The sequence below is a fragment of the Rhinopithecus roxellana genome, chromosome 14, assembly GCF_007565055.1.
Source record: "Rhinopithecus roxellana isolate Shanxi Qingling chromosome 14, ASM756505v1, whole genome shotgun sequence".
NCBI lineage: Eukaryota > Metazoa > Chordata > Mammalia > Primates > Cercopithecidae > Rhinopithecus > Rhinopithecus roxellana.
Window position 1 is genome coordinate 113,297,647 of NC_044562.1, and position 26,375 is coordinate 113,324,021.

Consider the following 26,375-nt stretch of genomic DNA (forward strand, 5'->3'; position numbering starts at 1 on the left):
TTCCAATCATGCCAAAAATCTGGGTTCTCAAGGACATGCACATAATTACTCATTTGATATATTAAATATCTCACAGTATAGACCTAACAGACTCAGAATAATGGTAACAATATTACTCTCAAAAGTATTATAACTTAAAATCATTTAATATTATTTTTAAGTTCTTCTTGTTATCTTAAGTTCTTTTTGTCCTAGGGATATACAATCAAATTCCTGAATTTTAAAATCACCTGGAGTAGTGCCTATTCTGTTTCTGTGCTGTCTAGTATGGTAGCCATTAGCCACATATGGCTAGTAAAAATATAATTTAAGTGACTTAACTATAACTTAAAATTAAGTTTCTCAGCATACTAGCTGTATTGTAGGTGTCCACTAGCCAAATGTAGCTAGAGGCTGCTATTAAATAGTGGAGATATAGAACATTTTCACCATCACGTAAAGTTACATTGGGTACACGGTTATTTTCTTTCCTTTTAAAACATTTTTAGAAATTATTTTTATATGTATTTTATTCTGTTTTTTTATAAGGTGAAAATCTACATCATTCCAAAGACAAATCAAGAAACAATATATACTCAAAGAAGTCTAGTTTCTATTCCTCTTCCCTCCACCCTGTTCTCTCCTTCCCACGATAGATCAAGTTTTAACATTTCTGTGCTTTATCTTTCTATTGGTTTTATTCTTAATGTGAACAAACATATATATATACTTACATACACATATATAATTCCCATATTTTCTTAAAGGGCAGCATACTATTTATTATTTAATTGAATAGTATTTTTCTATTATTTGCAAAAAAAAAAAATGCAGTATAATATAACCACTAATCCTTTAGAAATAAATCAATGCTGACTTGCCATTAAAGCCTTTTTAAAAATGATCCTGGAGATGTGGAGAAATCAATGAGACACTAAATCCCAGTGAAACTTAAAGTTTTGGACAGTTATTAACACAGTAACTGAAAGCTCAAGTTCATGATCAAAAGTAAATTCTGAAATCCCAAGTGGTGAGTGAAGGGTGCCATATGTGTTGGAACACAAGAATGACCAGATCAGCCCAAAAGGATGCCAGAGAGTGATACTGACTTGCTCTCCAATAAGAAAATTTCAAATCCATCTGAGTTGGTTGCCAGCAAATGCGATTTTTTTTGAAAGAGTGGAACATGTTCATATTTCCTTAGTTTTTGTCAACAACTTAACAGCTGTGTTCCAAATGGACTGAAGTTGAGCCAAAATATTGTCTGGCAGCCCTGAAAACAAAATCTGATAATAATTGATTTTCAGTGCATTCACAGTATGAATCCCAACATTCCACAGTCTGGGGATGTTGGGGAGATAAGGGGGTGGTGAACATAGGTCTTTATTTTCTTAATTCTAGATAATACATGACCAAAGAAAATCTAAACAAGAGATTAGCCCAATCATTGTGTTCTATTTCTTAAGATAGAGTGAAGTACCTATGAGATACATAAAAAAAAATCTTTTCCTGCCCTGAATGCTTCATACTAACCTAGAAGGAGCCTTGGTTACCATTATGCCACTTTAATGACCCAAAATACTGTGCATGTAAGCATTTGAAAATAAGAGAAACATCAAGTATTACATCCAATGCTGAGGAATATATGGAAGGCAACTCTCACAAGTTCTCAGAAACCTGTGATTCTTACAAGAAGAAATAAATGAAATATAAAGTACTGAACATATTTCCCTTTAAGACATTCTCCAAAGCTAGTGAAAGGCATTGCAGAAATGTAAAGTATTCCATGATATTGTTTAGCAATTCCATCTTGCGGGGAGGGAAAATGCAGCTAAGATCAACCTTGGGACACCCCCCTAAATATCAATGCCTGCTTTTCATCCTGTATTTTGTTTGGGATCAAGTCATCTGACTGAGTACACTTGAATTTTCACCTGAAATATTTACTCAGTTCTTAATGAAAATAAAAATAAAAAACTTTTCTCTATTAAAGAGAAAATATCTTATTTCCTCAGTAAATAACCTGGGACAAATTAACATATCATTGTCGCCTCTTGTTTTTAAATTTGTAGCTTTCTCTTAGGTTCCCTGAGCTAGCCATGCATAGATATTTTCAGTCAGCCTGACTATATTCACTAATCATATATGTGTACCTTTTTGGAAAATATTCCCTATATAAATGTGAATGAAATTATAAATTTGAATCCTGTATACTCACTTTTTGAACTCTATTTACTCATTTACTCACTAGCCAATATTCAGTTAATTGGGAAACCTGTACGGTGAATCTCCTATTCAGACCTTTGATGCTCATCTGGGTCAACCAATGAAAAAGGAGAAAAATGAATTAAGCTTTTTAAAATCATTAATAAGGTATAAATCTCTAATAAAAATGCATGAATCACAAATGTGCTGTCACAGAGAAAAATAATAAGCTGAAGAAACCTCAAGGTCCTCTGGTTCAGTCCTTTTGCTCAGTAGAAGGAACTGAGGCTCCAAGAGTTTATGAGTGTGTTTATCTTGCCATACTTTTCTAGCACATCAGTAGCAAAATTAAGCTAGATGGGACTCCTGCCTACCTGTCCAGAACTATTCTCTCATAGTGTCAGGTTGTGTATTGTCATGTATGAGCAGGTAGCAGGATTATTTTTGTTCAAAATAAACACTATCAGTGATTATCAGAATGAGAGTGTTCCCTGCCAGAATCACATCCTCTTTCTGATTCACATTTCCTGACTTGGAAAGCACCTGCCCTCACTGCTGGCACCTCACAAATGTGGGATGGTTTAGCTGACCTAGGCTGAAGGTGGTTGGTTCCCAGAACTTTGGCTCTAAGAATCTGTTAATGGGCTCTGATCTTGGGGTATATTTGCTCTGCTTGCTGCAGCCAAAAATGTACTTGTGTGTGGTCAGCATTCTTGAAAGGTTTGCCTTTGAGTCACACTTTTCCTATGGACCTTTTGTTCATACACTGAACTTTTAATCATTATTTAACACCTTCAATATTTCATCTCACCACATACCACTAAGATATTCTACAGAGCAATGATTTTACTTAGATGCTTAGAAACAACAGTAATAAATACAGTAGTAACTACAATAATTTGAGTACTTATTATATGTTAGACAACTTACATACTTTATGTCACTTAATCCTCAGAACCTTCCTTTAACACACACTGTGAGACGGGTATTATTAAATTGATGTTACAGATGAAGAAACTGTTTCAGAAAGCTTAAGTAAATTTTCTAAGGTAAACTGAAGAAGCAGGGCTGTCTAACCCCTATGGCTCTGTTCCTGATTACCATTGTCTTGAAATTAAGAAGTACCCCCTTGCCCATTTCATGGCCTACAGCTAGATCACAGTTTATTAGCAGACAGTTGGGAAATCAAGACTGTGTTGGAACACCTTCAATAAGGGAAAAAAAATCAGTCATTACTTCAATAATTACACTTCACCCTTTTAAGGAACCCCTCCCTATCAGGATAACTTAAGGTCTTTTAGTTATTCTTGAACATTGAATGTAAAGCCCTTTATCAATCACACTGCACATACTTCTACTCCCTCCTCCTAAATCCTCCTTCTTCAATACTCCAAAACTTTTTTCTCCTCTAATAGCAGCTCTCTCAAGCTGGTCTTCACCAAACAAACTTACTCCAGTCCCTTTAACATTTTTAATGATTTGTTTTCCTCAAGTTTACTTTTTTTTTTTTTTTTTTTTTTGAGATGGGAGTCTTGCTCTGTCGCCCAGGCTGGAATGCAATGGTGTGATCTTGACTCACTTCAACCTCCGTCTACCGGGTTCAAGCAATTCTTCTGCCTCGGCCTCCTGAGTAGCTGGGATTACAGGTGCACACCACCATGCCCGAATAATTTTGGTATTTTTAGTAGAGATGGGTTTCACCATATTGGCCAAGCTGGTCTCAAACTCCTGATCCACCTGCCTTGGCATCCCAAAGTGCTGTGATGACAGGCATGAGCTACCACTCCCGGCCAAGTTTGCTTCTTTTTAAGATCATCTTCTAAAACTATATATCTAAGTTGTTGGCCACTATTGACAGAAACTTTCAGATTATATATTTTAGTAAAAAGAAAAAAATATTTTTTATAAAGTAGTTAATAGTTTTATTGAAGTAAAAAATTATAAACCAGCATCTTGTTGATCCATATTATTCAGGCATTTCCCTTTTTTCTAGCTCATCTTTCCACTGCCTCTTTTTCCCCCAAAAGGAGACAAAAGCTCAAATGTTTCACCGCTCATTAAGAAATTGAACAAAAGATGAGAAATGCCTCCTGGAAAATTTAGCTACACTAAAACTGCCATTAAATCTAAATGTGCAGCTAGGTGAATGTTCTTTATTCAGTCATTATTTCAGTATCATGATACTGAATGTGAATGAACTTTGTTCAAACAAACATACCTTAAGGGATTCAAAGAGTATCCCTTATCACATAATCATGCAATTATTATTCATAGCTTTAAAAACATCAAGCTGAAATATATTTCTATCATAAACATAGTAACAGCACATAACTTGATAGGTTTGGGAATCAACACAGAACATTCTCTCTTCTTCAGATGCATCTATTGCTCCTAGACTGATAGGAATCAAGCCTATTATAAAGATATAGATTCAAAACAAACTCTCTCAAACATAACTTGGGACTCAGACAGCTTAGTTGCATTCAATCTGTCCCTGGATCACTTCCATCTTGTCTTCTTCTCAAGGGAGTTGGGTCATAATGTGTAACTATTCTCAGAAATGGGTAATCCTCAAACCCTGAGTATCTCTCATGAATGTCTTTTCCAGCCAAAACTACGTCAGACTTTGTAGCTGTCTTTTTTTCTTTTTTTGATAGGTCAACTTACCATCTCCATACAAATATTTATGTCACTATTAATATCATGCCTCCCTTCCAAAGCCCTGCAATCTAGAAAATACTACACAAGCACGAGTCCTTATAACAGCCATGAGTTACACAGGTAAGAAGCAATAGGAAGATAAGGAGATTCCCAGAATCGCCCTTAAAAATCAGTAAGCTACAGATTGAATCTCCACACTCTAATCCACAGGCATTTTATTCTTCCTCAAAGAAACAACACAAACTCTCAGGAAAAAAAGAAATATTAATGAAAAAAATCTAAGTGCCAGAAAATGCCAACAGCCTCTTGAATCAAATGATACAAAATTATAAACAAAATTGAGCATGATCTCCAGGTACTGAGCCGATTTAATGCTAAGCAAATGAATGTGATCATACCAGCAGATGTGGTGGGGGCAAAACCAACTAAACCAAATGGACCAAGATGGTGCCAACAGCCTTAAAGAAGTCAGAAAAAGGAATTCAAGAATCAATCTGGCAACATAACAGAGAGCCGATGTGAAGATGGCAAAAGTGATAAAGTGATGAATATGCTGTGGCCACCTGTAAGAACACATGCTGCTCTGTTCTGGGGAGGAAAAGTAGGATTTTGTCATTCCATGACAAATAGAGGCTCTTGAAAGGCAGTACCTTCAAAGTAGAGAGCTGAGTCCTCAAAGTAGGGAAAAAACATGAATCCAGGTCCCTGATTAACCCCAAGTCCTAAGTACAAAGAAAGAGTATATGCACTGTTCAACTAAATTCTGATAACTAACACTTGGCCTAGGCTGCGTTACCTGGGCTGTTTCTTACACTGTCCTTCAATGTAGGCCAATGATGTAATATCAAAGCACAATACAGTTAAGCAATTCCACAGAGGGGCAAAGGATCAAGTCGATTTATGGCACCCTTCTACTAATCTGCTTAATCAGGGGATTGATTTTAAAGTAACTTGAGACATGTAGGAATTGAATATCTTTCTGAAATTCTTTAAAAAATATTGCATTTTCAGCTGAGTTTCTACAAAGAGTTGGACAAGAGTAACTTCAAGATTTTACTCCTAAGAAGTTACCTAGAGAAATATGGTCATATATAGTCTGTAAATAGCAGAGAGCAATAGCATACAGGTAGTAACAATGGTGGTAACAATGGAGGTAACAATATAAGAATGGCAATAGCAAATATAGTCACAAGTGTGCTGGGAAAGAGGGAGGCAGAAGATTTGATCACAGAAGAAGGCAATGTGACAATGGAAGCAAGGTTCCCCACTGTCTGAGGATGGAGGAGAGGCCCAGGAGAGAAGGATGGAGGCGACCTCCAAAAACAGGATGAGGAAAGAAATGGAGTCTACCCTGCAGCCTCCAGAAGGAATCATTTCTGTCAACACCTTGATTTTAACTCACTAAAACTTATTTGGGTTGCTGATCTCCAAAACCGTGAGAGAATACATTTGTGCCACTGAAGCCACTAAGTCTGTGGTAATTTGTTAAAGACACAACAGAAAGTAAATATACATGATGACCAAGAACATGAGCTTCAGTGTCAGGGACATCTAAATTAGAAAACTCTGACACTTACCAAGCTGGTGACCTGGAACTTAATTTAATTTCCCGAAGCTTCAACTTCGTCATGTTTTGAGCAATTAATGAGATGATTCATGTTAAGAGTTTAAGCACAGATTATGACACAGAATGTGTACAATTAATGGAAGGTAATATCATTAGGGGGAAAAGGAAATGATGATTATTGAAGCCAACTAAATCCCAAGCACTTCATGGCTCCTGTCTCATTTAAGTCTCATGACTCTCCTAAAGGTAAGGATTTCTGTCTTAGATATTTTACAAAATAGGAAACTGAGATTTAGAGATGAAGTCAGTTATGTAGCTGATATTAGTTTATATTTATCCCAGTAACATTCACTGTCTCTCTGTTGATACTCTGACAATAAAATCCTTCATAGAAGTTTTTTCAAACCAAAGCAAAATCAAGGTGAATGTACCAAATGCAGTTGGTGGAAAGAGTGTAGTTCAGGTATAAGTCCAACCTAATCCTTTGCCCTCCTCCCTGTGATTCTTCACAGGTGCAAATAAACTGGTTGAAAGATTAATAATGGGATAAACATATGATTTTTTAATTTTCTAGACAAATCTAATAGTTGAATTGTTATCAATTATTTTTATACATAAGGTTTTTAGACTAATCAGAAATTTTTTGCCGACTTGATTTTGCAGAATAAAAGATACTATAAACTCGAATTGAATTGTAGCATTCTAACTAAAATGCAACTATATCATTTCAATAAGACAACATGGAATTTCCACTATATTCTTAGAGTCAGTAATATTCTTTCTTTTAAAAATATACATTAATAGGTCAGGCGTGGTGGCTCACTCCCATAATCCCAGAACTTTGGGGGCTGAACTGGGAGGATCACTTGAGGTCAGGAGTTCAAGACTAGCCTAGGTAACATAGAGATAGCCTGTCTCTACAAAAAATTTTAAAAATTAGCCAGGCATGGTGGTGCATCCCTGTGGTCCTAGCTACTTTGGAAGCTGAGGTAAGAGGATAGCTTGAGCCCAGGAGGTTGACGCTGTAGTGAGCCATGATCGCACCACTGCACTTCAGCCTGGGTGACAGGGCAAGATCCTGTCTCAGAATGTGTATGTAAGAACATACACATTAATAAAGGTTTGAGAATTTTTAAAAAATGCTATTCCCTGGTCTTTGTACTAAATCAAGTAAAATCTTTATGATGACCACAGGGACACTGTTAGAGAATAACAAATTAATTGGTTATAAAAGTTTATTCAAGGACTTGCTAACACCATGTCTGTTTCTGTGGCAGCACAGAGAACACTGTAGAATATGAATCTTTGTTCATAATTAGCCCTCAATATAGACACAATTTTTATCTTCAGAATTTTCTCTACCATGGCAACAGAGACTATTTAGACTCTACTTACTTTCTAGGGACATTGAAGGCTTTAAACTCCTTAAACAGCAGAGTGTCTTAGGATCAGAGGACTTAGGCTCAGAAGTCTAGATCTCAAGATGACTTACATTTCACCTCTATTTTCCAAAAGCTATTTTCTATGTCTTCTTACTCATCAGCTCCTCTGCTTTATGCTACATTGGTGGAGTGGTTAGTAATTACACAATGTTCCAGATATCTATTTTCTAGATTTAAAAAAAAAAAAGTTCTGAAAGGTGAAGTGATATATTTCAAGTCATACAGCTGACCACCTGTAGAACAAATATTAGAACTCAGGCACCCCAAATGTTACACCCACTCTTCTCTTCCCACACCATCCATAAACTATAGCAACCTCTGTGGAAAGACAGCAAAGTGTAGATGCTTTATGTGCTGCCTGAACTGAAAAGTGTCATGCTTGTAAAAACTGTCATGGCTGGTTACCCAGAGGAAGTACTACTTGTCTTTCCATTTCATTAGCCCAGTTTATTTTTAATAGAAGAAAACAAATGGTTCTCAAAAGTATTCTATACTTTGTAGGCCCTGCAAAGAATCAGAATCAATGGAAGGACACAACCACAGTAACCAACCCTGACACTGTCATTTCTAAGCTGTACAGCTTCTTCCAAGAAACTTCATTCTCTGAACTATAGTTTTTCTCATTGACATAAAAAAATAAAAAAAATAAAAAAAAAGCCTACATAGTAACGTTCTAAGTAGTTAATACAGTAAATAGAAACCTATGTCACAGGATTGTTTATGTGGGGAAGGAAAAAATAATTTTCCCTGTAATCTTCTGAGTTCCTAGCTTAGAACTCTATAACATAGAACATATTAACAAGAGAAAAACCCAACATGTTTACTAACATGTGCGTTTTATATATGTGGAGGAGAATACTCGGAGAAAAACTATTTCTCAAAGAGGTAGCTTAGAATTCCAGCTTACATGCCAAAAAGCAATACATTTTTTGAGAAGTGACAAGACAAAGGAAAAGGATCTTGAATTTCTAGGGGCAGGAAATGTAGGAAAGTGAATACAGTTGACCCTTGAACAACACAGCCTGAATTTCGTGGGTCTACTTATACATGGATTGTCTTCTGTGTCTGTCACCCCTGAGAAAGCAAGACCAATCCCACCTCTTCCTCCTCCTCCTCAACCTGCTCAATGTGAAGATGATGAGAATGAAAATCTTTATGATGATCTACTTCCAATTAATAATAGTAAATACATTTTATCTTCCTTATGATTTTCTTTATATTTTATATCTTTAGCTTACTTATTGTAAAAATACAGTATATAATACATATTACATACAGAATATGTGTTAATTGACTGTGTTATTAGTAAGGTTTTCAACAGTAGGTTAATAGTAGTTAAGTTTTTGGAGAGTCAAGTTATACAAAGGCCAGGTGCAGTGGCTCACACCTGTAATCCCAGCACGTTGGGAAGCCAAGGTGGGTGGATCACTTGAGCCTAGGAGTTTAAGATCAGCCTATATAACATGACAAAACCCCATCTTTGGGAAAAAAAAAAAAAAAAAACAAAAACAACAAAAAAAAAAAAACAGAAATTAGCTGGGTGTGGTTGTGTGCACCTGTAGTTCCAGCTACTGGAGAGACTGAGGTGGGAGGATCACTTGAGCCCAGGAAGTTGAAGCTGCAGTGAGCCATGTTAATACCACTGCACTCCAGCCTGGGCAGCCGAGAGAAACCCCATCTCCACAAAAAGAAAGAAGAAAGGAAGAAAGGATGGAAGAAAAGAAAGAAAAGAAAAGAGAAAAAAGAAAAGAAAAGAGAAAAGAAAGAAGGAAAGGAAGGAAGGAAGGAAGGAAGGAAGGAAGGAAGGAAGGAAGGAAGGAAGGAAGGAAGGAAGGAAGGGAGGGAGGGGAGAATGAAAGAGAGAAAGGAAAGAGAGAAAGAAGAATTTACACATGGATTTTGAACTGGAGTGGAAGGAGAGGGGCAGTGCCCCAACCCCCACATTGTCTAAGGGTCTACAGTATAGGGGAAACTATTAGCAGATAAAGGCCAGTTAGGAAACTTTGTGATGTAGATTCTCTGGTGCAGTCTCTGAGCTGATCAGGGTCTAAAGGTATCATTGGTAATAATCAAACTTTGTCCTTTCTGACAGTGGATTTCTGACAGTGACTTTGCAAATTTATGTCCTATTTTTATGCAAATAGGAAAAGGGCAGAACTTTTCTGATATCTGCTTCTTCTCAATTGCCTTCAGTTCAAAATAACCCTTATGACAAGGTGGGTTATATTTTGAGGTGGTATATTCTGCTACCTTTCATTTTTAAAGTCAAATAGTAATGACAGCACTAGTTAATATCACTTTTTAATATTGTTGTAAATTAAGCATTCTGCTCAGCAGTTTATTCATTTAATTTTATTTGATCCTTGCAGTCACTCTAAGAGGTAGATTCTAGTATTATTTCCATTTTGTAGATCAGGAATTAACCTTGAGTGTTCAATTCATTTGCTCAAAGTCACAAAGCTAATTTTAATTCCTTTTCACCAGTATGGGTAAGAACTTTTAAAAATATAAAGCACTATAAGATATAAATTATATATTCCTCAGTTTTGTCTTTAAGATTGCTATAGTGGATACATTGATATACATGCTTATTGCTAGAGCCACCTCTGGGATAATAAATTCGGATAATTGCTTGCCTTTCTCTCCTTTCTTATTCCCATACTGTCAGCACCTTAGGGATGAATTAAGAAAGCTGATGAGAAAGACAATAGATGTGTCAGTTAGCAGGACACTGTAAGCTCCTGAAGGCAGGAACTGTGTTATTTCTGTGTTCTGTACTCTGCTCAGTGTTATATACTGAGTGCCTTGCCCAAAGTCCTGCTCAAAGTGGAGGTTCAATAATATTTGTTGAGTGAATAAACAAAATGATAAATACATGCCTACTAGGACAAATTTGAGTTTTGTCTACATTCAAAGTACCCATAATGCTGACAACTATCACTAAGAACAAATTGATGTAGATGGCCAGGAAAATGCAATGTGTTCACCAGATTCTGGTTCTGTTTCCCCCAGGACATACAACCAGACCATATTTCCTAACCTTTCCTGCAGTTATGTGTGGTTCATGTAACCTAGATCTACCCAATAGAATATGAACAAAATGAGCTATGCCATATCGATGCCTGAACCCCCAAACCTTGCAAGCAATTCTCCAACTCTTCCTTCTCTGGACTTCGGGAGACAGATAATTCAGTGGTAGGTTCCAGAGCCCTGGGATATGGTGAAGCCACCTGGTAGAGGGATTGTAGGTCCCTGAGTACATGGAGCAGGACACCACCACTACCACCACTATCACCACCACCATCATTGCCACCAACTCACAATGGCATGTGAGGGAAACAAACTTTCAATTTATTAAGTGTTTTAGTCCATGTGGACTACAGTAACAGAATACCATAAATCAGGCAACTCATAAGCAACAGATACTTATTTCTCACAATTCTGCACCCTGAGAAGGCCAATATCAAGCAGATTTTGTGTCTGGCGAAGGCTGCTTTCTGGTTCACAGATCACACCTTCTAGCTGTGTCCCCACATGGTGGAAGGGGCAAGGCACCTCTCTGGGGCCTCTTTTTATATAAAAAAGGGCACTAATCCCATCACCTGATCTAATCACCTCTCAAATGTCCCACATCCTAATACCATCACATTGGTGATTAGGTTTCAATATCTGAATTTGGGGGGATACAGACATTCTGACCATAGCATTAAACCACTGAGATTTAGGGAGCTCTTATTACAGCACTGTGCCTCTCTACACTTTTTCTCTTTTTCCTACACTCTTAGAGTGCCTTCATTTCTCCTCCCCAATGAATTGCCTATGGTTGTTGTTGATCTTAATATAATTTGTATAAAAATACTTACACCATGGAGATGAACAAAGAGAACATCCTAGGCCTCAGAAATTCAAGGATGAGAGCTCAAGAAATAAATTCTTGTAGTTATCGTGTCTGATCTGCTCTTACAAAAAAGCTAGGGTGACAAAACACTTGGAAACTCCTTGGCCTAGAAAAACATACAGGTTTATAAAGAGAATATGCAAAGCTGAAACTTCTACCTAGGCAGCAAATATTGAAGAGATGTAAAAAATGAGCCTGAACCCAGAGTTAATATTCATTCATTTTGTTTGTGTATGAAATGACTTGGTCTATAAGAGCCCATGGTTCCATACAGTCTTCAGCTAAAAAGAATTTGGATTTAAACTTGATGGTCTGGGAGGGTGACATGAAAACATCTTTAAACACGCTGAGTAATTGTGCATAAATCCCTGACACAGGAAAGACTATGTTTCTTTCTATCCTTTGTTATATTTTCTGATTGCTCTTCTAATAATTTGTGTGATATTTCCCAGTTGTGAAATGTCTCTGATTGCCAGTGATTAAGATTAAATGAGAAGATTGCGCTCCTCCCCCAGGTGGTTGTTAGGAAACATCTGAATCATAGTGATTTGTTGGATGAACTAAAAGAGTGCCTCTCCCTATCCATCTTGGGTTTACATAAATAAACATTCAATATATGCCACACCAATACATTTATTTGCACTGCAGGCTTCTGATCTGCCGTATCCAGTTTCTTTATGGCTTAGCAAATCATAAGCATGTTTGGAAATACAACCGCCTAGATGTCAAGACTCACGGTTTTACACATATTAAATACACCGGATCTGAGTTACAAATCAATGTGGTCATTTGAGCTTCATAAATGTAAAGGCAGTATAATTCTCAATTGATGATGACATCATCCACAGTTCTGTTATACCCAGGGAAATATTCAGACTTGTCTTACTTTTTGGTCCTATGAAAACACTGAAACAAAAACAAGATGAAATAAAACAAAAATGATATTCCAAGAAATGACAAAGATGTAGCCACCAGGAGGAAAAATGTACGGGCCACAATGAAAGGTTATGTCTGTGGTGCAGCTGGCACAGAGGTGCGGTGCCACCTGACGGTCTCCTTATGTTGGGTAATAACGCGGACATCAAACTTCTAAAAAAAATAACCAAAACCTTTGGAAACTTTGGCATAGTTACATGATACCTTTTACTGTTTTTTAGATAGATAGTAGTATCAGCACACCATGCACTGCCATATTTTTATAGTTATTTGTTCCTTCCTCCCAGAATATCTACCTCCTCTATTTGGGGTCAAGCCCTTTCTCAGTCTTCAAATCTTGCCTCAAGAATCACCTCCCTGCCGTGGTCACCTCTGAGCCTTACAGACAGATCCATGATATCCTCTCTCTGACCCCGTAACATAGTCCACTAACCCTAATCCAGCTATTTAATAACCTGTGTCTCCTTTAGAAAAGCCAGGGCTCTTCGAGGGTAGGCACTTTGTGATAGTCATCCTCAGGGCCTACAAAGACGTACTGTTCTTATGGAGCGTTCAATCAATGTTTGATTTCTTCATGAAATGGTTCTCAAAAAATGGCATGTGAACCCCCGGGTGTTCCTAAGAATTTTCAGAGGGTCTGTGAGGCCAAAACTAGTTTTATATTAATATTAGGGAGTCATTTGACTTTCCCGCTGTGTTGACATTTGCGCTGATGGAGCAAAACCAATGGTGGGTGAAATGACTGGGGTCAGAGCATGAATCATGTCAATGGCAATAAACATCACTAGCAGTCATTGTATTTTTCACTGCCATGCACTTGCAGGAAACATAGTGCCCATTCCACTTACAAATGTCCTTTATGAAGCAGCAAAAACATATGAATTTTTTAGATTTTAATCGTTGAGTAGAAGTCTTTTAAATATTCTGCATGATGAAATGGACCAGATGGATGAAAGACACTTCTGCTGCATTCTGCAGTACAATGAGTTTCTCAAGAAAAATTCCTTGTCTGGTTATCTGAGTTGCGAGCTGAACTAGCTGCTACTTGTTTAGAGTGCTACTTTTACTTGAAACAGCCACTGACTGGTAAGCTATGATTATTCAGACTGGCAGTTTGGCAGAGATTTTCACGTCATTGAATGGAGTAAGGCTGCCATATCAAGGAAAACACCTGGCAATTATGTTGCTAATGATGCAATTTAAGTTTTTGAATGAAAATTAGAATTTTGAAAAACGTATATCCTCTACTTTTTGCCTGACAACTTCCCAATACTTACAACTTTTCCAGTGGGATCAGTGGTGATATTTACAAAAGTGAGCTTTTGATATTTTACAATGAAATGTGTCAACCTTTGGAGATCTGCATATTTGTTCTAGTCCTCTGAAAAGTAGGTGCTAAGATCAGAGTAGACATTCAAGAAAGCTACTGATGGGAATACCTGTGAAGGATAAAGGGAGAGAGCCAGAGAAGGCAGAGACAGCCTTTAAACCACAATGCAGGTCTGACACCGAAGGAGGGAAGAAGGAAAGTGCACGGGGTAAGAAGAGTTCTAGACTGCAGCAGTCCCTGGAATGTTTCAACTAGACCAATGCCAAGTTCTGGAGTCAAACTCATCAGTTTAAGGAGGTCTGCATCTCAGTGGGGTGGGACTGCCTTAGTGCTTCTGTTATGTGCAGCCTCTGGCTGGCAGCAGCCATGGGAAGTGTGACCTCCGTACAAACATGATGGTGGTTCCAGAAGGACAGTCACAGGTGCTGTCAATCATATTCCCTCCACAGATCTAAATAGTGCATTTTCATACGCACCACAATCTGTATAACTCAGACTATATTTTTCAAAGGAACAATGCATATTGTTATACAGTCATGCAAGAATGAAGTATTCACTAAAACTGAGTTTTTCAAAGTTATTCATATTAACTATGGTTTCCGATTCCACATTGACACTGATATTTAAGTAGTATTTAAGAAACCACCAGTTGTTGGGTTTGATGTAGTATCAAAGAATAGTCATAATCATTTGAAAAGGCTATTAAAATACTCCTTCTTTTAAAACTACACATATATGTGAGGCCAGATTTTCTTCGTATACTGTATTTCAGCAAAAAGACCATGTCTCAACAGATTGAATAAGAGCAGAATGAGCATACGTGTATCTTATATTAAGCCAGACAATAGAGTTACAAAAATGTAAAACAATATCACTATTCTCTTTTTTTGAAAAATGGTTTTTTATTAAAATTTATTATTTATGTTAACATGAAATGGAGTCATTACTGTTATTTTAAAAAAGAAGTTGATACATTTTTCAAAAGTTCTGTTTTAATTTTGAATACACTAAATACAACTAGATATTACCTATATATTAGATTGGTACAAAGGTAATTGCAGTTTTTGCCATTATGTTCAATGGTAAAAGCTGCAACTACTTTTGCATCAACCTAATAACAGAAACTCTTTGAGGTCTTCAATAACTGTAAGGGCATAAAGTTTACCTAAGACAAATGTTTGAGAACAATTGCATTAAAGAATCATTACATTCAGTTGTGAGAAGTGAAAAAAACAATCAGTACCCCATTGAAGAAAGCAAAGAACCTGGTAGTTAGGAGAGTATCTCTGGTGTCGGAAAACCAAAGTTTGGATTTTGGCTTCTATATTTGCTAAAGAGAGTCTTTGGACAATGAATTAAGCTCTCTGAGCCTCTGTGTCCTTATATACAGAAAATAATATCTATTCCATAGGATTTGGGTAAATATTAAATTAGATACAAAGTATTTATTATAATCAAGATGAAGCAGCAAAAGCTCAGTAAAGTTTAGCTTTTCCTAGTAATTATTGATAATATTATTACTCAAATGCTAGTAATTTTCTCCAACTGGAAATCAAAATAAACACCCACTCACCTTTCCTCCACAGCAGTACACAGTAAATAATCCTTGAATGCTCTGCATCAGAATCATATAAAGCACTTATTAAAAATGCATAAAACCAAGGTATTAGGTTAATTCAAGTCTTAAGTGCTACTAGAACAACTAAATATCTGTATACAACAAAAATGAATCTCAACTCCCTGACTCATTACACACACATAAATACATGTACACACTCAAATTGATAAGATACCTAAACATAAATGCCAGAACTATAAAGCTTCTACAAAATAATATAGGAGAATATCTTTGCAATTTTGTTGAAGGAAAGATTGAAACAGACCAAACAACCACCAACCATAAAAGAAAATATTAATAAATTAAATTTAATTAAAATTAAATGTTTCAGCTTGAATGAAAACAAATAATTTTTTAAATGACAAGCTACAGGCTGGGAAAAATATTCTGAACACATATATCTTGCAAAAATGTGTATTCAAAAAATGTAAAGGACTCATAAAAGTGAATAATAAAAAGTCAAAAAATTTTTAAAAATATTCAAATAATCTGAACAGATCTATCATTAAAGAAAACATTACAAATCATCAATAGATACGTGAAAAGGAGCTCTGCATTTTTAATTTTTTAAAAAAATTTAATGACACCAAAGTTTGTGAGGACATGGTAAAGCAGAATTCTCCTGCATTGCTATTGAGAATGTAAAATGCACTCATTTTGGAGAAATGTTTGGTGGTTTCTTAAAAAGTTAAACATACACCTATCTTTTGAGCTAGAAATTTCTCTCCTAGATATTTACCCAAGAGAAACAAAAACTTATGTTCACAAAAAGAAATGTATAAGAATGTTTATAGCAGAATTATATACAATAGTCAAAAACTGAAAACAATCTACTTTGGTCCATTTTCACACTGTTACAAAGACATACCTGAGGCTGGGTAATTTATAAAGGAAAGAGGTTTAATTGACTGACAGTTCCACAGGGATGGGGAGGCCTCAGGAAACTTACAATCATGGTGGAAGGGGAAGCAAACACATCCGTCTTCACGTGGCGTCAGGAAAGAGAACAGCATGGGGGAAACTCCATCCAATCGCTTCCCATGAGGTCCCTCCCTCAACACATGAGGATTACAAATTGAGAAGAAATTTGGGTGGGGGGTACTGCCAAACCACATCATTCCAACACTGGCCTCTCTCAAATTTCATGTCCTCATATTTCAAAACAAAATCATGCCTTCCTAACAGTCCCCCCAAGTCTTAACTCATTCCATATTGGGGGGACCTGCCCCCAATATTTCAATGTAGGTTCTTTCTATTTTCCATAAATGTTGGCCAGCTGAGAAATAAAGAGAAAGAGTACAAAGAGAGGAATTTTGCAGCTGGGCCTCTGGAGTTGACATCACATATCGGTAGGACTGTGATGCCCACCTGAGCTGCAAAGCCAGAAAGTTTTATTAAAGATTTCAAAAGGGGAGGGGGTGCAAGAACAGGGAGTAGGTCACAAGATCACATGCTTCAAAGGACAAAAAGGAGAACAAAGATCACATGCTTCAGAGGGAACAGGACAAGGGCAAAATCACAAACTCCTGATAAGGGTCCAACAAATATCACAAGGCAAAGGATAAAAGCAAAGATCACAAGGCAAAGGGCAAAAACGGAATTACTGATAAGGGTGTATGTTCAGTGATGCACATATTGTCTTGATAAACATCTTAAACAACAGAAAACAGGGTTTGAGAGCAGAGAAACGGTCTGACCTCAAATTTACCAGGATGGAGTTTCCCAATCCTAGTAAGCCTGAGGGTACTGCAGGAGACCAGGGTGTATTTCAGTCCTTATCTCAACTGCATAAGACAGACACTCCCAGAGCGGCCGTTTATAGACCTCCCCCTGAGGAATGCATTCCTTCCCCAGGGCATTAATTATTAATATTCCTTACTGGGAAAAGAATTTAGCAATATCTTTCCTACTTGCACATCCATTTATAGGCTCTCTGCAAGAAGAAAAATATGGCTCTATTTTGCCCAACCCCACAGGCAGTCAGACCTTATGGTTGTCTTCCCTTGTTCCCTGAAAATTGCTGTTATTCTGTTCTTTTCCAAGGTGCACTGATTTCATATTGTTCAAACACACATTTTACTATCAATTTGTACAGTTAACAAAAATATTATAGTGGTCCTGAGGTGACATACATCCTTAGCTTACGAAGATAACAGGATTAAGAGATTAAAGTAAGACAGGCACAAGAAATTATAAGAGTATTATTTGGGAACTGATAAATGTCCATATTAAAATGAAATCTTCACAATTTATGTTCAGAGATTAAAGTAAAGATAGGCATAAAAATTATAAAAGTGGTATTTGGGAACTGATAAATGTCCATATTAAAATAAAATCTTCACAATTTATGTTCCTCTGCTGTGGCTCCAGCCGGTCTCTCCATACAGGGTCCCTGACTTCCTGCAACAATTCCAGCATTAATGCAAAAGTCCAACTCCAAAGTCTCATCAGAGACAAGACAGATCCCTTCTTCCTATGAGCCAGTAAAATCAAAAGCAAGTTAGGTACTTCCAAGATACAATGGGGATACAGGCATTGGATAAGTTCTCCTTTTCCAAAAGGGAGAAATTGACTGAAACAAAGGGGTTATAGGCACCATGCAAGTGTGAAATCCAGCAGGGCAGTCATTAAACCTTAAAGCTCCAAAATGATTCCCTTTGACTCTATGTCTCACATTCTGGACATGCTGATACAAGGGGTGGGCTCCCACCACCTTGGGCAGCTTCTTCACAGGCTGGTGTTTAGTGCCTGAAGCTTTTCCAGGTATACAGTGCAAGGTGTCAGTGTATCTCCGATTCTGAGGTCTGGAAGAGGGTGGCCCTCTTCTCACAACTCCACTAGGCAGTGTCCCAGTAGGGACTCTATGTGGGGACTCCAACCCCACATTTCCTTCTGTCGACTCATGGGGATTATAAGAATTACAGTTCAAGATGAGATATGACTGGGGACACAGCCAAACCGTATCACAGTCCAAATGCCCATTAAAATGAAAATAACAAACAATGTGTGGTTTGTCCAAACAGTGAGATAGCAGACAGCACTAAAAAGAGAATGAATTACTCAAGCACACAATAATATGGATAAATATGAAAAAATGTATTATGTTGAACAAAAGAAGCCAGATGCAAAACTATATATAGTATATAACTCCATTTATATAAAATCCAGAAGAGACTGTGGCTGGAAATCAGAAATCGGAGGGGAAGGGCATTGGAGGTTAGAGGAAGTAACATTTTTTTGAAAGGGGGACAAGGGAACTCCCTGTAGTAATGGAAATATTCTATATCTTGTTTTGTATGCATGAAATTGTTAAAACTCAATGGACTAAATCCCAAAACATGTACATATTATGTGTGTTAATTATATGTCAATAAAATGTGTAAAGGAGAAGGAGGAAGAGGGAGAGGAGGAGGAAGAGGAAGAAGGTTATAGTAGATGTTTGTCCTGCACTGCAGATTGAATAAATGAGAAATTCTGAGGGTGGGGACTTGGAATCTGTCTGTTTTGCAAGTCTCTGAAGGGGTTTTCATGAACTCTGGGGTCTTGACAAGAATTGTCCTCATCAGTGATCCACAGCTGTAGAAAACACTAGCTTTAAGTGGAAGTAAGTCAAACAGGGACCTCTTGTGGTTTAGACCTTTCCTTCAGGAATCCTCTATCCTTGGGTCTCCTGAAGCAAGATTTCTATCATATCATTTATCGGATTTTTATAATTTTTTACCCTGATCTATAGATTATCTTTTAAAAGTCATACTCTATTTCCTCAATGGATTATAAACCCTTCAAGCACTGGTCCTCTCTCATACATCTGTGTTGATTCCACATAAACATTGTTGTAGTAGGCTTCTGAGGAAGGATATTCTCTGTTAACTCTCTCTACCATGAAGCTTGCACTTAGAGCATTTCCCTAGGAGCAGCCCCAGTCCCTTAAATACATGAGACTCCCATGGTGTGAGTGTTTCCAGCAGAGGGAAAGCCTAGGCAAAGAAAGGTTAGGTGCCATCCAGCCCCAGCCTCAGAATGAGTCTGCAGGATCACCAGAGTGAGCAGAGGGCAGCACAGGGCCATAACTAGGCTATGGAAGTATGGGGAGATCCTGGACTTTTCTAAGAAAGACCATAAAGACAGGAGCTTAGGGAAGCAAATTGGACCATTGTTCCCAGCATGCCCAGCTTAATGCCCAGGCTCAGCCCTCCTCTCAAGCAAATGGGTATGATTTTACTTCCACAAAACCTCTTCCCAAAATATCTCACACATGGCCCTTCTGGCACCAACTATTAAATTAGGTGAAACGAAAGGTTCAGCAGCCTCTAGCCAGATCTCCAAAAAGAAAACCACATTACTAGCAATGCCAGTGAAAGCAAAGGCATTCTATAAAACCTGAACATGTTTTTGTCACATTTCCTATTGAAGGGCAATTGTGCAATGTCTAAAAACTGAAATACAAGATTCTGGACAGACTTAATGAAAGAGCTGAGTCACTTGTTTCATTGATTGAAGGTCTTAAATGGATGGGCACATTTCCACTGAGAAGAGCAGAATTGTGTTGTAACTATGCATTTTATCCATGGGTAGCAGAGTCAACAGTTCTCAAGATGTTTTGAGAGCCCATTATAAGTCAGGCATCTATGAAGCAATGTATGTGAATAACCATACTTAATGTTCACGGTAAACTAATAGTGAGGCAAAGACCATTATATTTGTCATTTTGCAGATGTGAAAACTGAGGCTAAGAGTAACTAAATGGGGGACCCAATGCTATTTAACTAAGAAATAGTCAAGCTATATTAAGATCCAAGCGGTCTTACCCCATGAGGCATTCATTTTTTAAAACATTTTTCCCACTGAGTAAATATTTATTAAACCCTTATTATATGCCAGACACTGTTCTAGGCATTGGGAACATGATGACTGTCAAACAAAGTTTCTATACTCACAGAGCTTACATTCTGGTGAAAAAGAAAATGAGTGACTTACATATTTATAATGTAATAAGCAATGATGAGGGATAAAAAGTGATTATGTGTGTTGGAGTGCTTCTTATTGAGATAGAATGGTCCCAAATGCCTCTTTGCAGAGGTGTCTTTGCAATGAGACTGGACCAACTGAAGGTAGGAAGGCAGCCAAGCACACTTGCAAGGAAAGAATCCCAGGCAGTAGCAAATTTCTTGCAAGGAAAGCTAGTCACATTAAAAGGATTGAAAGGAGGCAACTGGGACTGAAGATATAAACTAAGAAACGAATGGTTAAAAAAAAAAGTACTAAAAAGACTCTTAGGGGTGTATTTTGTAGGACATTGTGGAACATTTTATTTTGAGGAAGGTCAGAGCCTGTGAAGGCTTTGAGTAGGGGAGGGGCATGGTCTGCTGGCTGTGGAGAGTTCAGACTTGGGCGGGGTTACAGCAATAAAGGACTCTGGAAGATCAGTCAGGGGACCACAAGAATGAAAACCAGAGAGGTGTAGTGGCAGCAGTGGTGATAAATGGTTGCATTTAGAATAGACTGTGGATATATGGCTATGAGATTTGCTAAAGACTGCATGTAAGATGTGAGTCAAGGATGACAAGGATCCTCTTTCACTATTATGGTGTACCCTCCATGATAGTTACTCACCAATGAGGAGTAAAAGTTAGTATTTTCTCTTCCAGGAAAAGGGAATGAGATACAAGAGAAAGCCTTTCCATAGAAATGAGCAAACTTTTATCTCTAGAAAAAAAAAAAAAAAAACAATAAATGCATGGTTTTCCTGGTGTGAGTTATTAGCTTGGTGAGAAGGAAACTTCAGACTGTTACAAAACAAGGAAAATGAGACTAAGTGTCAGAAGAAGTGGATTCCATTTCTGACTCAACTATTTAAGGAGAGTGTGATGCCAGCAAGATGCCTAAGCCCACTGGTTTTATTTGCTTTAAATATTAAATGGGCATAAAAATTCATGCCCTCCCTACTAATGAGATTGTTGTAAAGAACAAGTGAAATAAAGTAAATGAATGTATCCTACAAATTCTCAAGTGAAGGATACCTGCAATGCATAATAAAAATTCTATCTTTCCAGGTTTAGTATGTCTATGTAATGTGGGCAGTGCAGTTAACTCTTGTTACATATACTTTATAAGCTGAGTGTTTGTTAATACATTTCTGATTAAGACTTGTCTAGAAGCTGAGAGATTTTCCTTTTATCTACAGAAAAAAAAAAGCCATGCTAATGTTTCCCTATGTACATGTAGCTTTCTCTCCTTTCCCAAGCCAAACCAATTGCTGTGTTCTAATATCAGCTCTGCTGTCTTCATTTTCTTTGTAGCATACAGCTGCTTTTGCTTAGATGAAAAAGATGGTTGCTGGAAACCCAAAAATAAATACAATTCCAATGAAAAAGAAGATAAAATAAACAAAAGGCATAACATGTTCAAGCTTTAAAAGTGAATCTAGAAGTTTTAAAACAATTTGAGGAATTGCAGCCTCAACTTTCAAAGAACATTGGGGCTACATAAATCCACACTGAAGACACAATAAATAGTTTAGAGGAATGCTCAGTGTATTAGCATCCTTGAGACTACCAGAGACTGGGTAATTCATGAAGAAATGAGGTTCAATTGGCTCACAGTTCCGCAGGCTGCAAGCTGTACAGGAAGCATGGCTGGGAAGCCTCAGGAAACTTACAATCATGGCAGAAAGGCAAAGGGAAACCAAGTGCATCTTCACATGGCAGCAGGAGAGAGAGAGAAAAGGGGGAAGTGCTATGCACTTTTAAACAACCAGATCTCATGAGAACTCAACTCACTATCATGAGAACAGCAAGGGGGAAGTCTGCCCCCTTGATTCAAACACCTCCCACCAAGCCCTTCCTCCAACACCTGGGGATTACAATTTGACATGAGATTTGAGTGGGGACACAGAGCCAAACCATATTATTCTGTCCCTGGCCCCTCTCAAATCTCATGTCCATCTCACATTTCAAAACACCATCATGCCTTCCCAACAGTCTCCCAAAGCCTTAACTCCTTCCAGCATTAACTCAAAAATCCAGGTATGGTCTTATCTGAGACAAGGCAAATCCCTTCCATCTATCAGCCTATAAAATCAAAAACAAGTTAGTTACTTCAAAGATACAATGGGGGTACAGACATTGGGTAAATGCTCCAATTCCAAAAGGGAGAAATTGGCCAAGCAAGAGGCTACAGGGCCCACGTAAATCTGAAACCCAGCAGCGCAGTCATGAAATCCTAAAGATTCCAAGCAGAAATCTTAGTGTTTCCTGATATGTAAAACTAAACTCAGAACCTACTGTGTAAACCCATTAATGTATCAGATACTATTCACTTTCCATTTCTCACGTAAATGACATTCATAGAAACTTCCAGGAAGTCTACACCAGCACATAAGGGAAGTTAAGTGGAGTGACTTCCTTCTTCATAATTCTCAAGGATGTACATATCTTGTGCTGTGTGAACAGTTGCCTGAATATTTGGGGTTGGTCAGTATAGTCACCCTAAAATTTAAAGGGTTGGAGATAATCATCTTGAACTCTGAACTTTTAGTCTATTTGTATTTGAACAATCAGATGAAGAAGTATCTAGCAGAGAAAAAAAGAAGTGATTTTAACGAGCTACTATTAAAACAAAGAGATGAGGACTAGAGAGAGGCCCTGACTTATGAACTAAGACACACAAGTCTGCCAGGCTCTTCCTGCTTCTACCTGTATTGCTCATTTCCTCTTTCAAAATACCCCACTAGTCTCTTCCACCTTCCTTCCTTGCCATTTCACTGCCATAAATTATATCACACATTAACCAGGTTAAAGCACATGCATGTACGTATGTACACACACACACACACACACACACGTCATAGATGCTACTGTACTGGGGCTGAAGAGAAAAAACTTTGGAACTTCAAATAAGTTCTGGTTTAAGGTGGGAAAAAAACATGAAAAAGATGAACAGCTTAGCCCAGGAACAAATGCCCACTAGTAGCAGTGGGGCAGAGAGTATTAATATTCATGCTATTCATGTGCTCCTCTACATGTCTGGATGTCGTTGCAGTTGGTTCAGACCTGTAATGGAGCTCTGGCCAATGTATAATAGGCTGAGAAGTGCTATGCCACATGTCCAGTCTGTCCCTCTTCTGTGGTATTTCTTTAACAGCTGGAATTGAAGGACTCTGAGATGACAGTGCAGCCTGTTTCCCCTGTTGGAGAAGAGCTGCCCAACTTTCACAGGACCTTGTGTGAACAGAAATAAACTTGTATCTTGTACTTCCACTGAGATTTTAGCATTGTTTGTTTCAGTAGGTAATGTTAATTACTTTAAAACAAAACGCTTTGAAAACTAATTACATGTTTTCTGGAGCTGTTGGAGCCAGAGCCAAGTGTTAAAGCACATGAATCTGTAGGATAAATTCAAAAAGTTCAGAATGTGAGACTCCGCAAGCTATACGGTGGGAATTGGAAGTTGACTTGCTTCTCTGGTGCTGCCCATACTTCCACATACCAACACCTCCAGTTGCCATAATTGCATCATTTACCTCAACTTATATACTTGGGTCAATAAGTCCCTTTTTAGTCAAAAAGGAGTTATGAAGAAATTGTTGGTTTTCTACACCACAGTTAGATTTAGTTGGTTCTGACTGATTTGTTCTTAGCAAATGTGCTGAGAAAATTGAAAACTGAGGGATGGAAGAACGTAGATCCTTAAAAATAGCATGGTGGATGAGATGCCTGGGGACGAATGCCTTAGGAAAGGATAAATGTGTGTTGGCATGGGGAGAGTCACAGAGTGAAGAAAGAGAAAGCAGGGAGGGTTGCAGAAGGATACCCAGGTGTCAATCTCACAGATTTTACATTTTTGCTTAAGGCCATCTCTAGGAAACTGGAAAATCCATTCTCCCATTTAACTCTCAAGGCTGCTTGACTCCTACTCCCAGGTGGTCTGACAGCACACACTGCAGTTCTACTTCACAAATTGAGTAAGCTTTTGTTGGTTAGCCTGACACCCTAATTCCCCATCAATACACTGTCTCTAGGAAAGAACACTTTCCAAATTCCAGACAAAGAGTTTTAGAATACAAGTTATACAACCTATTCATAAAATTTGAAATTATGCACAGAATCAATCCGTATACTTCCTTGCCAACACCAAGACTAAATGGTTTGTCTTCACTGTACCTCTTTTTGGATGACCTTTTAAAAGCTTATAATTTTTTTTTTCTTTAGCCCTAGATCTTTAATTTTAACCTGATTTCATCTAGTTGAATGCATTTTAAAATGTAAATACTAAAAAAGATTAAATTCTAAAAAAGAGATTATGAAGAAAATGTCCTGTGTCATGAATCAGAACATTATATAGGTAAGAAAAAAATGATAATCAATTGTTGATGCCTAGCAAATATCTGCTGGAGGTGAAAGAGTTTATCCTTTAAGAGGGGAAAAGCCATGCCAACATTTCTCTAAAAAGAGCTGCTAACAGATGCAGATCATAGTGAAAAGGTTCTTTGGGAGTTTCAGGGAGGAATGAGGTAATTCACACACTGAGGAGGCAAGTGGATAACTAGGTCTTGATAAATAGGAAGGCTGGACACTAAAGCAACTGAAGAAAGCTTCCTTTTCTATGGTTCCTTCATCCAGAAACACCAGCAACAGCGGCTTTCTACAATTAAAGTCAAATTCATACAAAAAGATAAAGAAATATGGGGGGTGGCAGGTTGACGTGGGGATTCCCTGTTTCAAAGCCTTCAATTTCATCCGAGTGTTACAAATATGTCATAACAGTAGCAAGGACCTTATCTCCTTATTGGCAGGAAGTCAAGTCGTATAGTGGAGAACACACACCTCTGAGAGATGATACCACAAATGAAGTGTTCACGGTATTTCTAAAACCAGGCTCAGATGGACAAAGGCAGGGCTGGCCCTCAGCAAAGTCAGTCAACCATCCTATCTTCTCTGAGCCTGATATAGCACTACTACTTCTCTAAACTAACTGTAAAGTACTCAGATCCCAGGTCATCTGGGAAACATACAACTGTATTTGGGTAAAATTTGCCACATGTAATTAAACTTGGGCAGTGTACTGAAAGAGCCAACCTAGGAAGGTTATCAAAGTTTGACAAATGCCCTATGAGTGAAGTCAGGTTCCTGAAACCTGACACTTAACTGAGTTCTTTATTAGTCAGCTTTAGCTTCTTCCCTGGATTATTGTTTTAAGAACACCCAAGAAAGCCTTCTAAGCTTCCCTTTGTAGCCAAGCTCTGCTTCTCAAAATAAACCATTTCTTGCAAGCATAATATTGATGTAAAAACTGTTGATGTCTCTCTGTTCCTTCCTTTGGAATTAAATCTTTCATATCCCTGGTCTCGTTTATTCAGAATCCTAGTCTTTGACAAGTTATTGTAGAAATGAGTCATTCTAATACCTGCATTTATCCAGTTGAAAGCCGTACATCTTCTGAATGTTATTTCAATTAAACTAAATTAATTAGGTAGGCATTAATTCCTTACTAGATATAAGGAACTGATTTGAGAAAGTGAGGGAATATAAAAAAAATTATAAGTTTATCTATGCCCCCAAATAGTTTATATTTATGGTAACCAGACACACTCTAGGCAAATAATTTATTAACGTGGATTAACCTGAATGGGTCAAAGTACTCCAAGCATATTTCTTGAATGAATGAACAAACAAGAAATAACTGCTCGAATGAGCCTGATAACAAGGTTAGCAAGGAAGTACCTAAGATTATGTTATCGC